Below are 15,300 nucleotides of genomic sequence, written 5' to 3' on the forward strand. Positions count from 1 at the left end.
TTAGGTCCTCCTCGCAATTACATTCCTTTCTCCCTGTGTTCCCTCTTCTCTCTCTCTCTCTCTGTTTCTATATGTGTAATTAGTGCCGCCTTGGAGCTGCCGTCATGATTCAGATGAGAACAATTCAAAAAGATTGGATAGGAGAAAGCACAAAACAGTTCTTATAAGTCTGCAAAATGTCCGCCTAGCGACTAATGGCAGCCTCTGTGTTGATTATTGTTGTACAAACTTCCCTATTCAAGTAAGATGTTGGTCAAAACTGCAAAAATGGATGATAAGCCTTCAAATCGTTTTCTTGTACTACAGAACATTTCCAAGACAGTATGCAGTAATTTAGTAATAACGTTGTTCTAATTTGGCACGAATCAGTTCAATAGTTTCATCCTGAGTCTGTACAGAGTTCATATTTCTTTAAGAACATCAGTGTGTTGTGCAGCTTTTGTTGCATGTGTAAAAAGGTGGAACCTCAAACAACTATGTCGGCCTCATTAGCGCTGAAAAGTGTGCACATGCAAGTTTACCGAGCTATATTTGTGTTTTTTTATGCATCACGTTGCTTCCTCAGGTAAACCAAAGTGGTTGTGACTGAAAAAAAAACCAAAAAAAAAAAAAACCCTCGTGGTCTACCCAAAGGATGCAGCTTTCAAAGCGCAGCAAGCACAAACACTAATACCCCTCAATCCTTACTTCTACTGTGACTTTCTACTTTTAGTAAACAGCTGAAAGCCTCCTCAATAGCCACAAGCTTCCTCCGATGATGAAAGCGCTTTTACAACTTGTGCATTTTTACATTTTAATTGCACTTGTTACACCTTCACCAGTTTTAATCCCAACTGTCTGAGCTTTCTGACGCTTTGAGATGATCATACACGTTCATATCACAGACAGAAAATGCAGCAAAAAGTGTTAACTAAACTCCTTGCTGACATCGATGAAGATGTTTAATCTTTTCTCGAAATGAAAAATCATCCCGCTATCAAGCTGTCCACCGCGGAGAGAAAAATCTAATGAAAATATAGTGCTACATATTGATAATGATATTCTGTAGCTTTCTATCCCCACCTAATCAGAGGTGGAATACGGCGCAGAGTCTCCCCTCTCTCCCGCAGTGACAGCCACAATTCATCACAGCTTTAATTTAGTCTGTTACTGTGGTGTCGATAGGACGAACACTGCCTGGCGACCCTCACACACACACACACACACACACACACACACACACACACACATACATGCACGTGCACAAATTCATGCAGGGAGTGGCATGTTCCCACACAAACATGCACACTCTTATGACCCTTATGGAGAAGCGTCCATCCCCGGCAGCTCATCTTTGTTACAAACACGTACACACTCACACACACACACACACACACACACACACACACACACCTCCTCCCAGTCGTCCAGGGGAGATATCTGTTGTGTGCTCGGCTGTGGCCCCTTGCTCAAGGCCCTTCTCCCTCCATGTATCATCAGTCATTTAAAGCAATTAAGCACTTCTCAATGAGAATAGCCCGCTCTTCCTTGAGCAAGACGGAGAGGAGCGATTCACAAAGCCATTTTCTACCAAATCCTATTAAAGGTGGGGAAGGGAGGGAGGGAGGGAGGGAGGAAAAAACGAGGTTGAAGACTTAAAATGGAGGGCTTTTATTTAAGGACTATGAGGTATTACAGGCCAGATTACTCTTGGCTTATGTTCCTAGTCTGGGAAATTACATTCCCCACTTTTTTTTTTGGAGGGCCCTGGCTTTGGAGTCGAAGATGAGAATCACCTTAAGTCTCCCTTGTTTTTCACTTCTCCACTTCAATGGGTAGTTCTTGTTCTTGTTGTTGTGTTTTTAGAGAACGATTTCTGTTTTTCCACTTTTATTGGCACCCACTGAGCTTTCAGATACCTCTTGGGGTGTGTTTTTAGGGCCGGGGGTTTATGTCAATTCTATCCGCTTCTTTCAAGGGAAATTACTTTTTCATTCTGAGATCTAGTCTTAATTATTGATAGCAAAGGAAAAGACATGAGCACGAATTTTGCGGGATAAAAGTGTTGTGCTTCAATCTCAACAGGGTTTAAAATCATACACCATATAAACACAGCTGTGTGTCATGGTATAAATAAAAACATGGAGATCTGCTTTTGTTTTGATCATTCATTCTCTTCCATTATTTCATGATTCCAAAGTTTCCCACTGGAAGTCTGAAGATGACCACAAACATGATGGCCATCTTTGAAACCTCTGACTCAATTCCTCTCTTCAACCTTCAGACACATGTTGGAATTTAACATTCAAATTCATTGTGTAAACATGGAAAATGAGCACTTTCTGGAACCCTGATTAAGCGTTTATCTTGTGTGGTGTAATATTTCTCTACAGGCACATTACACTTTTCACAAATAGTTCACAAAAGGACATAGTAATAGTAATAGTGGTCTAATAGTAGGTACGTTGTATCCTTATGGTTGATTTTTCTGACTTTTCTTTATGTCTATTCATGACTTTGTTGTTACGTGAGTATTTTGGCCTTCATTGATTATTGAGCCTGTCCCCTGATGTTAAACAACTCTCTCCACTGAAGGAGAGAAAGATATGTGATAAAGCCTCCAAAGAAATCTGTAAACCTTGAGTCAAGCCTCTTTGATCAAACTGTAAGATGTATTGTGTACGTTAAAAAACACATATTTAGTGTATGATTATATACTGGCAAAACCGTTGACAAGAATAGACAGTGTCTCCCGTCCTCTTCACAACACGCTGTGCAGTCTGAAGAGCAACTTCAGCAAAAGACTCATCCACCCCCACCGTTCAAAAGATAGATACAGGGGGTGCTGGTTTAGCTCAGGCCCCCCATGAACAAAGGCTACAGTCCTCATCACACTGGCGGCAGGTTTAACTCCTGATCCTGGTGCTTGGTTTGGTGCATGTCATCCCCCACCATCTCTCCCCACATTTCCTGTCTATCTTCAGCTGTCCTGTCCAAATAAAGGCAGAAGCCCAAAATAATAAATCATCTTTGGAATAAAAATAATGTAGATACAGGAGGTTTTTTCTGACTGCAGCAATCAGACTTTATAACACATTAACACATGCAAACTGACCTGGAATAATTAGCTCTGCACAACCAACATTGCCTTTTAAACATCTGCTTTGAACACTTGAAAATATCTTTAGAGCACTTGAATGCCTTTACAAAACAAATATACATCTATTAGGTTGTGTTATAATATGGTAAGATATTATATGATACAATAGGGTAGGATATGTTTTATTGTAAAACAGATCATCCATCTATCCATCCATCTATCCATCTCCTGTCAAAAGGCGACAGAGAACAACCTGCTAAAAGTTCTAGTAAGTGCATACAGGGCAGGGTCCGGGCTTCAAATAATTTCAAGGTCACATGGAGGACTTCAAGAGGTGAAAATAGAGTACCACCTACATAGAAGAAAAATGGAAAAAGGAAGCTGCTATTTGCAATTCTGAGGAAGCTTGGAGAGAAATACAGTGAGTTTTAACAAACGATGAAAAGCTCAACCTCATGGAGAGCGTTTGGTTGGAGGAGTCCTTATATATACTTGATTACTGTATGTTGAAAAATATAACCTTTGAGCCCAGAAAGAAAATCATCATCATCAGTTGTTTTGATTTCAAATATGTAAAGGACAGAGGAAAGGAAAACTTACAAATAAGCAGACAGAACAAAATGAATGAAAAGACAAGACAAGGGAAGAAGTATACTGTTATTTAATCCACCTCCTTCTCTATTCATCATTAATAATCCTCTGAGTTTCTTATTTTGATACATACTCATTTGACACAAAAGTGATTTAAATCGCCTTTTGGTTGGAATAATAATATAAATGTTTACTTATTCGGAATAATGGGCAATGTCGCCATGGGAAGGAAACGACTAAAAGATGGTTTACCCAAACTATAGAAGGCTGGTGTGATCTAACTGAGTCTTTCCAATGGAATGAATCCTGCTTCTCTGTTTTGGCTTCAGAAAAACTAACTAGAGGAATTTTGAGAAAAGTGGAAATCTTATTTTTCCACAAAATGCCTTTCCTTTGTTCAACTGTTTAAGTTATAAACACCTGAATGTATACAAACAGCATGTGTGTCTCCTTTTGATTTGTTCATAAATAGAAAAACAGCCCATGTGTTACTTTTCCCCTTCTATAATTAGACTGCAAAAAGCTGGAAACATGGAACAAAAACATAAAATGACTCAGTGTGATAGATGTGTGACAGTCTTCATTATGGCCAAATGACCTCAGTGTGAGGAGGAAAAATGAACTTTCTATCAGGTCTTTTCATGTATTTTACAGATTATGAGAATGGGAACTCTTATATACTTTCTGCCATCATAAATCAGGAAATAACTTAAAAATCAGTTGTCATTTGGTATGTTTTACATAGTAACAGATTTTGGTCCATATAATAACCCTTCATAAGATCACTGACAGGAACGTTATCTTATAAAGTCATTATTCTCGCACTCAAGGAGCCTCTGTAGCAAAGCTCCAGTGTTGGCCTTCTTTAAATCAGGGCACTGTTACTTTTATACACGCTGCCAAGACAGCCTGTCTTCACCTCGATAAAAGAGCAGAGAATATTCAAAACACTGAAAAAATATGTACGTAGGTATGCAAGTCACAGTATGTGTGAGACCACTGATGTATATGAATTCAGACAAATGTGTGTGTATACTCTGCGTGTGTGTGCTTACCTTTGCCAAACTGTAAAACAGGTTTTCGGGGTTTATTTTTGTTACGTGAAAGCGAGGCTCAGTACTGCTGAAACAGACATCTGCAAAGAATAGACCTACTCATTTGGCGTTAATCAAAACAGCCTGACTTTATTCATGTAGCTGCACTGATCTGCAAGCCTCTGGCAAGAGCAAAGAGAAAGAAAACACAGATGTGTGCACGTTACACAGACACGTTCACGCACACACACATTTAAATAAAAGGTCAAATAGCTTTATCAATAACTGTGGAAAATGTGTTTTGTGAGGAGAAGAAGCAGCTGATCTGACAGTGGCCGCCGCCCTGATGAATAACCACCAGGACAATCAATAGGAAAGAGGAGTTGAGGTGGAGTGGGGGAACGTTTTGTCATCCAACGGTACACTCCAATATCTAAGCTCATCCATCAAAGGCAGCAATGGCACTCTGTCCTCCGCTTTAATTGAAAGCACACTGAAACAAGTTATTTACATGACGGGATGGGTTTGAACGTGTGCGCGTCAGCTGGCAGCTTCACTGTTGTGTGTTTGCTAAATGTTTGTTTCATGAGCTGACGGACTGTCTCTGAACACGATTGACTGTCAGCTAACGACGGAAATGTAGACAAATGGTTCTGTATCAAGTCTAACACAAAGGAAAGGAAGAGGGAGTATTTTTAAATAAGTGTTTGGATACTTCTAAGTGTACATCGCTGACAATCAAAAGAGCTGCTTCGAAAAATAGCAGTGTTCACAATCCTGTCAAATAGATCATCATTAAATAGAAATATGTATCAAAAGAAAATGAGCATAATTTGAAACCCTTAAAAAGCTCCTCATTGCTTAACTTCTTGTAAGAAATGAAACAACAAACCGCAGTCTTGTGGTTTAAAGGCAACCAGGCATCTTTTTTTATTGTTCATTTTCAAATATGTTTTTTTCCCTTCCCTTTGGCAGCGCAAAGGGAGTGAATTGAGGTTGGCCGCCTGTGGTACTAAAGATGCTATAGGGTTTAATTTAATTTGAACTCACATATGGTTTAAAGGACCCCTACTGGGAGTCAACTTTTGACTTTGAATGAGTTTGGGGTTTGTGCTTTCCTTACTGGATTTAGCTTTGAATGTAAGCTGAGTACAACATTTTTTGATGTGTGCGTTTTACTCTCGTATGATCTTTTAACTTTATGTAGACTGCTCAATTCAGGGTCATTCTAATACAACACTTGAATCTACGAGGTGGTTTGGAGACTGGGAATGCTGCAGTAACTGTGGAAAGTCTGCTCTCAGTAGTTCAATCAATACTACACAGCTGATTCCTTCTCCTTTGGGTCCATTCTATAAAGTGAGTATCTGATGTTTTCGGAGGCTGCCTTAAATGGAAAAACACCTACATCCCGATCTTTTTCGACTTCTACCACATCTTATCTTGCACAAGTATCAACTTGATTACATTTTCCAAAATACGAGTGGATTTAAGTGGGAAGTAACAACCCTTAGCCGCAGTATGTACAGTAGATAAAGAAGCCAATGTTTCCCCCCCCCAAAAAAAATCCTCCCAAGATTATCCATTTCAGAGTCAGGGCTTAAAAGAGCGTTTGCCCTGGGTGACCCAGTCTGAACTCCAGATGCTACTGTGTGTCACCATGTCACAACCGGAGCCAAAAAGGCCAGGGGGAGGAGAGGCTGTCTGCCTGCGAGCCAGCTAACATCTGTCGAGCATATTCACATGTGTAGCAGACATACAGGGAGACTCTTCAGACCGCACCGACTCCACACTGCAGCGTAAGATCCAGCACCATAGAGACAGAAAAACTTGGAACCAAAACAGGGACTGTTTTTAGAGCTACAGCAGACACAGCCAAGGCTAAACAGGCTAAGCCAACACTTATTCACACGATGAGAAACCCTACTTCCCTCACCACCCCCCCCACAAAAAACCTAAATTGATTTTTAACTTTAAACTTTGTGCCATAAATATGAATTGCCAACTGGTTTATATACAATATTCAAGCAAATGACTTGTTCTTAGAATTTAGTGCTGTGAACATGTTCAGTTGGCCCTTGCCTTGGCAGATTACCCAAAGATCTATTATGAGAAAGTGCCGATTGGGATATCTTACAGAGGGGCCAGGTTCGCCTATTAGCAGGGGGTCCAGGGGGAAAAAGTCATATTTCGACTTTTCTTTCTTTCCTTTTGTGCTTCCAAACCAATAAAATAAAGCCTGGGTTGAAATATTCCACAGCTTTTGGCTCTTTGGACCTCAGAGTTTATAGATAAAACAGATGCTTCTGGCAAATGTAAAGGGTGAAATTTACATCCACTTTATTCCAAAATGTTCTAAATACTCTTTCCGGTTATTGTCTGCATCCAGGCTGGGTCTCGGACGACAGAGGAGGGACTGGGAATGTACTGGGAAACCACAGCGAAGCGAAGTCAGCCAAGTTAAACAGGGAGTTCAAGGCTAAATCAATGCATATTTCCCTTTTAGTGGTGATGAGGCTGGCCAAATGCACACTCTCCCCTCTACGCAGGAACTCAGCCTGAATTAAATAGCCAGTGGGAGAGTCTCTTCCATTGGTGGGTATGAATTTCTCAAAAAGATCATTTGCCTGCTTTTTTATCCCACAAATTCATACGGTCAAATTTCTTCTGCCTGCCTGAATTCATTGTCAAACTTATTAGCAGTGTATGGCTCAGAGCCACTGTTTGTCTAAGGCTGCTGCACTCGAAGGCCTTCGCAGACTACATGGAGAAACCTTGGCCAGCTCTTCTAAATGTGTTTTCGTTGAAGTGTCCAGATATATTTTCTCTCCGGTCAGAGCTCTGAAGCAGCTTTGGCTGGCTCTGGCTCGGTACATGTGTTAATGCTGAAGAGGTTCAGTTATTTTAGCAGCACATTTGATAGTATGTTGACATAAGGGATATTTTGGCCAAAGCCTGCGTCACCAAAGGCCAATGTGTATTGTTCTTGTCTTAGTGTTGCCTCTGGGATTTGAAATGTGTGAAAACATGCCATCCAATGAGTACTGCTTTTCTTTTAATTTGACAGCTGATGTCTGTACACATTCAGTAAAGTAAAGATGTTTACTTGCTTAAATACTCGGTTGCATGTGCATGATGTCGTTATTTACATAGAGAAAATAAACATCAGTGAGTTAGTAAGGAGTCCAGACAGGTGAAAAATGAGAGGCAATGTTTTGGAGGTTATTTGCCCTCATCATTGAAACACATCTGCCTGGCCTAAGGGTTTGTGGGGTAAATGAGGCTTGACGATTATTTTCATAAAAAGCAATAAAGAGCAGTAATTATAAAAATGCCAATAAGAATTCATCTTTCGAAAATCTATAAAGCTATTAAGTCCGTAATTAAAAAGATGAGCGGCTAAGTCGGAGAAAATTGCATTTTCCTGCACAAGCGACTGTGAAGCCTCCGTCTCATGTTTGTTTTTTGCAAATTCTTCAACAAAAACATTAACTTTGAAATATTAATCTGATCCATGGTATTGATAGGACTCTCCCATTAGAAGGCAGAGGCCAGTTCTTCATACACACACGCTTCATTAGCTACACCTCGGCTGCAGATCCGAAGGGTCATTAAGCCTCCATCTTGGCAATTACACACGCAAACAAATATAGAACGCGCAACCACACACACATACGCAACCACCCCCCCCCCCCCCCCCACACACACACACACACACACACACACACACACACACACACACACACACACACACACAAGTGGCCACTGTAGCTTCCAGCCTGTTAAAAATGAGTAGAAGTAGTCTGTTTGCATTAGAAATGGTCCCACTACTGGGCATGGTGTTATACCTACTGAATGACATCATAAGTTCTGTTTGAGTGTGAATAAGTTACAGTATTATTCACATTTACATTGACATTACTAACTTACAGTAATACACATAATTCCATATTTAAACTTAAATGTACAATATGTAGAATTTGATGACAAAATTAATAAAAAATAGACTAAACCCATGTTATATAATATTTTGTTGAGTACTTATATCACCTCAAATATTCCCAACAGTTATCAAAGTCAGAGAAATCCGTCATTTTATAGTTGTAACAGGATGTGTCTTGATGAGGCTGCCGCCATGACAGACAGAATGTTTGTCGTTGCCGTGGAAACACCGGACGTTAAGTCAAAGAGCGCTACATAAGGAATAGCTACTGAAAGCTGCCATAATGTTGCTGTATGTCCATGTATCTTGTATCTTTAAATAAAATAAGTATATTACTGTTCCCTCTGGAACCAAAATGATGTTCAAAGTATATCTTTAGTGTTCTTCAGGTTATGCAGTTTTTAAGTTATTATGTGATGACCTCTTTGACCTCTTTGTCCGTTTTATTGTCTCACTAATTGTTGCGCCTTGCTCCAGGTTGAGACATTCCAGCTTGTAAATGTTCGACAAAAATAAACACAACATCAAATTGAATTGGCTCTACTTGAGTTTCAAGCAATCTTACAAGGCCAGATTTGAATTATAAATGTTGACTCCACATCTCTCCAGGACTCTGAAACATTACGATGTTCACCTCTCATCTCAGACCGCTACACAAACTCTTGTTTGCACAGAGTGAGCGTGTTTGTGTGTACGTACCTCTCACTCTCATCCTAATGTTTTGATCTGGCGTGTGTGTTCACAGTGGACATTAGGCCATCTCTCAAAGCAGTAATGGGCTTTGATTCCCCAGGGTTGCAGTGAGATGGCCACTTCTTACATTAGCCAGTCAGGTATGACAGCACCACGGCTTGCTTTCCCCTCGGCCAGCCTGGATAAATAATAAATGAAAGTGGTATTTCAGTCCTCCAAATCATCCGCAGGGTCAAGACTCCCTTCTCGCAGTGAACTTTGTAAGATGCGCCGAAGCGCAGCGAGATGCTAAAGGTTAGCGTCTCGGACAAGACAATCGTGCATTCGGCCTGCAAGCACAAGTAGTTGATAAACATCCAGCACAATATCCACCCCCCAGTTGTTGGTGAGGAGCTTCTTTTCCTGCTCCCAGTGTCTTCCCTCGGCCTCTGTGCGGGAACGGGGAGACACAAGAAGAGGAAAAGTTAGCATTCTCACAGAGCATACATCTGCAGCTAAGCTGGCATTTTGTATTGATTTTTCCTGAAGCCTGTGATTTTGAAAGCTTGTAACAGAAGATGAGGTAAATATCATTTTATTTGCTGAAATGGCTTTAGATTGGATTGGATTGAGATGAAAATGGTGGAGACAAGAAAATCTAGATGCGAAAGCAGCAATTTCACATAATTGTCTTTAGACCCGGTGCCAGAATATATCACCATTGTTCCAAAACTGTCAAGTAAAAAGACCTAGAAATGGACTGGAGTACGTGAAGGCACTTATTCCTCAAGTCTTTAGACATGTTTGACTCTCTTCTGACAGTGTTTCACTGTGATGCGGTTACATTTATCCTTTCCTTACTTCAGCTCAAAGTATCAGTTACTCCAATGCAAATTACATCCTTGACACTCATAAAAGACTGTGTCACTCCTGGGTTGTATCGGACTCTGAAGACTAAATGTCAATACAAGTTCAGACGTAGGAGAAGTATCAGATCATGTTACATCTAAGAGGAGTAAAACATTAGAATTCTCACAGGAGAACACACACTTCTCAAACTGTATTTGAAAGCACTCTAAATACAGGTTTCTCTTTTGCTTTGGCACATTTCTCTTAAAAATTTAAGATACATTTCCAAAATCAGCTGGAAAACTTTAAAGTTAATACAAAATAATACTGAAACTCATCTACAACAGTTAAGCCATGTATCAACATGAAGTTATGAAGTTAGTGTCAAAGAATGAAAGTTATTGTCACCTAAAAAAGAGTGTTCCTCTGACATTGTGGAAAACCAGAGTGGGTTTTAAAGTACTGTGATGTTCAAGAATCAAAGCAGACTGAAATCAGAGATGAGGAACACATATCCACACAATCTCTTCTTTTTCTCTGACAATGAGTTTCTCCTGAACAATAATGTCCTATCTGAAGCTGGCTTATTGATATTGTGTATCAGTGTACTTTCTAGTGATGCTGATTTCAACAGTTCAAGGTTTCACATCACACTTAGAGAAGTCAAAGAGCCCTTTGCATGTACAACTTCTGCAATGGTTTAATAACTAAGAGCAAAGTATCATTCATGGCAAAGAAAAGTGACCTGTGACCTAAGCCTTTCAGTTCACAAAAACTAAAAGCCTTTGTTGATCAAAATATCATCCTAAAGTGTTTAGTTGCTGCCACTCTAGTCAATGCTCCTGTTTCCACAGAAAGCGACGCAGTCCGCCTCTGCAGCGTGCCTGCAGCGCCACTACCCTTTGCTTCCATTTCAATACGCTGCGTGTCTATTTTTCTACTGAGCATGCTGCAAGCAGGCGTCAAGCTTACAGGAAATCAGACAACGACACGCACAGAGTGTCTGGTCAATTTCAAAATAAAACACAATAATACGGACTCCCGATCGTATTTTCCATCACTTTATCAACATTGATTCACAAAAGGCAAAAAGCAACCTCAGGAAGACAAAGTGACATGTGGTTTGCCTGTCTTTCTCCTGTGATGTGTGTACAGCTGCTCATGGCTTCGCTCTGCTGCGCTCGCCCTCCAGAAACGGACCCAGTAGGGCTTCTTCGCCATCCGAAGAAGCAAAACCATGGCGCTGACAGAACGCAGCGCAGACAGACTATGTGGGAATTGGCAGTCAGCTGTCCTATCCAAAAAGGGCAAAAACAGCGGCAAACCGAGAAGATTTTGTCACAAAGATATTAAAACAACAAATGTTCTTATAGCGGACGATTAAGCTTGGTTATTTGAAAGTTACAAAGCATTAAAGCATATTAAATACTTTTTAGACATGTTGATCCGTCATTCAAGAATTGATTCAAATCAGCTGGGAAGAAATCTGCAACCAGTGACTGATTCTCTTTTTTTAATCAGTCAGTAAAACTGTCTCCAACGCTGCGTCATTTCATAAAGTGTCACTGGGTGCGGGCAACTTCTCGAGCAGAGTTAATAACCACTGTTTATAACCCCCATCGCAGACTGCCATTCTGCTTCATTCTTCTATTTACCCTGGAAGGTGAAGTTAACCTTCTTCAGCTCATTGTAGCCAGAGGAGAATGGCAGAGATTAGTGTATTGGTCGTGGTGCTGTGACTGTGCATAAAGCACACGTCAAGACCAAAGTGCATGGGCAGATCCAGCTTGCCTTACAAAGTAGCTACAAAGCAATTATTGTTCTTAGTGGATAGTAAAAGAGAACATGCCCTTATGCTTTTCTATTGTTTCAGCCAACATATTGACGTTATAAAAGTCTAAGTACTTAGACTAAATACTCTGGTCCAATAAAACAAGTAAATAAACGGCTTTCTTTCCGCCTTTTGGCACGATTCCCACCAGAAGCATTCATCAGTTCTAGAGTTTTAATTTTCTGTCTGTCTTCATCCATCCGTTCATTCATCCATCCGTCCATCCCTCTGCTCATCTATCTATCAATCAAGTGGGCTACTTAAGCCAGAAACTCATCAGAACAAAGCAATCAGCCTTGTGCGTCAGTCCTTTTTTCATTAGAGGCACATACAAAACCACAGTGCATGCAGTGTGTGTGTGTACGTTTATGTGCAGTGTAAGTGCTTATTAGCCGAGGTCAGCTAATTATTTGGCCAGGCTAATGAAGGTCAGTGTGCTTGTCTGTCTCCATGCTGATGGCCTGTACCTGATTGAGATAAGTACTCCTCTCCAGCCTTCCTGTCATCCGTCATGTTGATTAAGGGACTGTGTAGAATTAACAGAACAGAACACCTTTGTTTGACTCGTCTTAAATCTTCCTGCATATATTTGATTGTATTTTTTACTTTAAATCTAAGACAACAATTCTGCTATTCAGCTGTTGAATGTGTATAATGCTGCACTGTTCAAACTATTTCACAGTAAATACAGGTACTATGTTTTTACTTTATTAATGTGTGCTTGTTGCTGAATGCTGCAAATCTATTGTTTTATGTATTTTTTGCTTATGTGAAGTCTGTTTTATACTTTCATGCAAAATGTTTTTATGCAGCAATTATGGACAGGACTCTCTTGTAACAGAGATGTGTTTTACCTACTTTACTTACCACTATGCTATACTGGCGCCCCAATGGGTACTGTTTTTAAATTTTAAAAAAGACCTGCTTTCTTTCATGTATCACTCAAACATAAACTTTGCTCTGGAATATGTGCTGTTAATCACTTATCTGATGCCTACACCGTGGCGCTGGTTTCAGACATTAAAAAAACAAAAAAAACAAGAACAATCAATCTTGAAACTGACGGTCATGCTTGCTTTAGAACAGTGGTTCTTAACTGGTGGTTGGGAGCTAAAAAAGGGGGTTGCGGAGTCGTTTTCAGTGGGTTGCAAATGTCTGGCTGACAAATAAAAATGTTGCAAAAAGTTTATGATGTGGTTTTAAAACATGTTGGTTTTGTTCTGTGTCTTTGTTTCTCACATTTTGTTCCATCTGAGGTTCAGACTGCCCTCTTTTTCATTAAATAAAATCTGAGTGGTTGAAAATGGTCAGACATTAGGATCAGGATTTCTCATGAAGGAGTTGGTGGTGGGTCCTGAGGATAGACCAGTTGATAATGATTGCATATATTGAGGCTGTCGTCTCAAGCGGACGGCCCGGGCTCGCATTCCCGCCCGTGGCCTCCCTCCCGCATGTCACTCCCCACTCCCTCTCCCTGGTTTCCGACTCTATCCACTGTCCTGTCTCTCCATTAAAGGCACAAAAAGCCCCCAAAAAATAAATCTTTAGAAGGTCTTATAGAGACATCAAGTATTCATTTTCAATCAGTTTCAAAACAAGTAAAAAAAAAAATGTTTTCATATCAGTCAAACTGTGCAGATATTTGTCTTTTTATTAATTTAATTGATCTATCCCCAGGAAATTAAACTTTCCACTCTGTACATAGGTCTGAAAACAACTCATGTCAGAGAGAAGGGGAAATGCACAGGGACTGGCGCCACATGCATCGTTGCCTTGCTCATCAACACCTCGGCAGTGCTCAGGAAGTGAACTGGGACTTGAACCGGAGAGCCTTCGGTTCCCAATCTAAGTCATACAGACTGAACTGTTGCTCCAACTTTTATGCACAGAAAGGAATTCTAAATGCTAAGTGTGTAGATTTGAACACTAGAAGGTTCCTGTCACTCATGAAATAAAGTACATTATCAAGAACATTCAATAGAGGGATCTAAAATGTATGCTGTGTAATTATCCATAATGGAAAAGAGCTCTAATGCCTAAGGTATTGTTCATATACATACAGGCTCGTCACAATTGAAAATGTGGGCCAAAAACGGTGTCATTATCATGATGGATGGGCCAAACCAAATTAGTCAGATCTGATAATAAGACTTAAATTACATATCCACTTACCTGGATGCTTAATGAACTGAAAGGGACATTGTCTATTATTCTTGTATCATGCATGATTAGCACTCTGTATGAATATGTCCAGACTGCCTCAGCTGTCACTCACGACAAATCAAATGCAAAACTCTGCCATTGTGTGTGTCGGCTCGGGGTGATTAGAACAGAAACAGAGATCTTGACTCCATCAGTGCCGGCCATTTAGAGAAGGACAATCCTAATTGAAAAGTTTGATTTTAAATTAGATATAAAGTGCTCATCGTGAAGTGAAAAAAAGGGAAACCCCATACTATTGAAATGATTGCCAACATATAGGAAAATCATTTAGAAAATATAAAACTTTCAGCTGCAAATGTTGATTTATTGTGATCTATTAGTGTGTAAAAGGACATGTGACATTGAATTGTTGCATTGATATTCTGATATGTTATTATGCTTCCTTTGACATGTCACAGTAAAGATAGACAGCGTTCTTTTGAATACTGGAAACAATGTTAACTTGTGACTTTGGTGCTGAAAATGTTTATAACTGGTGTTATATATCATTTATGTCGTAAACATTACCCAAAAAATGTCCTTTTTCTAATAATTAGATTTTTAAGAGAGCTCCTCTTAAAAACAAAAAACAAGAGCCATGTAAAATGTGTAATTCAGAAGGCCTGTTCCAAAAATTCTCTGCTTTTCTAATAAGGAATGGCTCCAAACATTTCTCCTCCATCAGTCCTGCTCCCTGTCTGGCTCCCCCTGCAAGCCCCAGTTCCTGGGCCCCAGCATCTCTAACAAGCAGCGGATACAGCGCTGGATTACTGTAGGCGTTAAATCAATAGCTGCTGGTCTCCCAGGCACGGCTATAGATTATGAATCAGTGTTGGTGAGCAGAGCGCCATGGTGGCGAAAGGGAGAAGGGAGACAGCGGGAGAAGGGAGAGAGTGAGAAGGTAAGAGGGAAAAATACTGATTATGACAAACAGAGCTGTAGTATTATTTTGAATAAAGATGATTTGAATGATAGGGAATTGTTGGTGTTAGGTGAATCATACATTTGGTTTCACAACATGGTGTTATATATTAAAATCAGCAGTTTAAGTAAAACTAATTGATTCCCCTGATGCCTCTTCTTTCATTACATTTATATT

This window comes from Labrus mixtus, chromosome 19, assembly GCF_963584025.1.
Source record: "Labrus mixtus chromosome 19, fLabMix1.1, whole genome shotgun sequence".
Classification (NCBI taxonomy): domain Eukaryota; kingdom Metazoa; phylum Chordata; class Actinopteri; order Labriformes; family Labridae; genus Labrus; species Labrus mixtus.